This window comes from Loxodonta africana, chromosome 15 (genome assembly GCF_030014295.1).
Source record: "Loxodonta africana isolate mLoxAfr1 chromosome 15, mLoxAfr1.hap2, whole genome shotgun sequence".
Taxonomy (NCBI): domain Eukaryota; kingdom Metazoa; phylum Chordata; class Mammalia; order Proboscidea; family Elephantidae; genus Loxodonta; species Loxodonta africana.
In genome coordinates, this window is record NC_087356.1 from 66,884,142 (window position 1) to 66,886,477 (window position 2,336).

Here is a 2,336-nt window from a genome sequence, read left to right on the forward strand (position 1 = left end):
AAGAAAAGAAATACTGGCAGAATGCTTCTTAGGAACATGATGGCAAAACTTCGTCTCAAGTATTTTGGTTATGTTACCAGGAGGGACAAATCCCTGGAAAAGGATATTATGCTTGGTAAAGTAGAGCCTCAGTGAAAAAGAGTAAGACCATCAACAAGATGGATTGATACAATGGTTGCAGCAATGGACTCAAGTATAACAATGATTGTGAGGATGGTGGAGGTCCAGGCAATGTTTCATTCTGTTTTATGTAGGGTCTCTACATGAGTCGGAACTGACATCAGGACAACTAACAATAAAAACGACATACTTAGTGAACAGCAGAAGTCATATGGGGAGCTAGTAATACTTGGTGTGTAGAGAATTCTTAGGGAGTCCTTAGACCTCCTACAATTACCTTAGTCTGATTAGCACTTTGAGTGCAATCATGAATCTTGGAGTCAAACTTCTCAAGTTTGTTTGCAGGCTTAATTGCTTTTTGTTTGAGACTTGAGACAGGTTATGCAAACTCTTTAAGATTTAATTTCTTCAGTTTTGAAAGGGGAATACTAATAGTGCTTGCCTTGGGGGAATACTGTAAATAACAAATAAAATGATGCACTTAAGTTGTTTAGTAGAGGGTTTGACATCTTGTAAAATCTCCATAATGTATGTTACTCTCATTATCATAATCATCATCAATGTTGTTCTTTTTTGCTTGTATATGATTTAAAAATGAAACTATAACTCTTGTGATTCTAAACAGCCTTTGATTTTACTCTCCAAATTTCTATATATATACTCATTGCAATACAGGCTTGAAGAAAGAGGTAGCCTGAAGGGGATTTTGGGGCAAATATTATATAGGGGAAAAAAGTGTCAATGAACCCAAAAATTTCAATAATTAACTGAAGAAATTACATATATTGGCAAACCAAAGACCTGTTTCTGATAAGACATTACAACATTGATTCTATTTGTGAGCATACTTTAGTTTCTAGAATTTTTTTCAGGACAAATTTGACATCCTTATTCTTCAGATGGTAGATCAAGGGGCTCAGCATGGGCACAACAATAGTGTAGAACACAGAGGACACTTCACCTTGGTCCATGGAGCCGACATTTGATGGATGCAGGTACATGAATGCTACAGAACTATAGAAGATCATGACAGCCAAGATATGGGAGCTGAAGTATTAAAGGCTTCAGACCTGCCCTCAGTGGAGCAAACGTGGAGAATGCTACTAATGATAAAGGTGTAGGAAGCAAGCATAGTTAAGACAAGAGTCAAAATATTAAATGCACTCAGACTCAGAGCCAATAATTCATTGATATAGATGCTGGAGCAAGATAACTCCAGGAGTAGAAACAGATCACAGAAATAATGGTTAACCACATTGGTCTTGCAGAAGTTTCAACATAAAACCTGTGTGAATTGTAGACCCAATGATGCCTAAAATATACATCCCACTGTGAGCCAGAAGCATATATGATAAGACATGATAACATTATAAAACAAGGGGTTACGGATGGAACATAACAGTCATATACCATTGCAGCCAGCATGTGACACTCTGCAGTAGCAAAAATGAGGAAGAAATAGAGCTGAGACATGCATTCAGGACAGGAAATGGTGTTCATCTCTGTCAAAAACCTCACCAGCATTTTGGGGGTAATGACAGTGGAATGGCAGAGATCAATGAAGGACAAACTGCTGTGGAAATAGTACATGGTGGTGTGCAGGTGAGAACTGAGTCCAGTCAGCATGATCATGCCCAGGTTCCCCATCACTGTGACCACATAGATTCCTAGGAAGAGGAAGAAGAGGGGCAGCTGGAGTTCAGAATGTTCTGTTAGCCCAGAGAGGATGAACTCAGTTACTAAGGAATGGTTTCTGTGGTACATTTTCCTCTCAACAGGTTCTAAAACAGAGAAAATAAGTTCACTTGTGTCTGTGTGTGAGTGTATGCACATGTGTGTGTTTGTGTGTGGAGGGGAGAAAGTAACTCTGTGAAGATACTTATTTTTGCCCTCATCAGAAGAGATTAATATTCCAGAGATCTCTTGAGCCTCTCATGTGCCTTTGGAAAATCCAATGACTATGGTTGAGCACAGAAGGAATTATAGACTTCAAAGAGCTTCTAATGAAGATATTCTATAAATTTTTAAGAGAAAGCACAAATTCGTGAATTTTTTTGATCAGTCAGAAGGAATGCTAGTCATTTTTTTCTCAATGTTTTTTTCTTCTGCTCCCATATTCTTTATGTTTACATTAACAATCGTACATATTAAAAGGCACAATAATTACATTTACATTTGACACTGAATAAGGAATAATAGTGAATGCTTTTTATAAT

General features: G+C 37.5%; 1 pseudogene; it reads right to left on the reverse strand.

Moving 5' to 3' along the window:
- Positions 1 to 938: 938 nt before the first annotated feature.
- Positions 939 to 1,893, reverse strand: LOC135227709 (putative olfactory receptor 8G3; annotated as a pseudogene).
- Between the last annotated feature and the right edge of the window lie 443 nt (positions 1,894 to 2,336).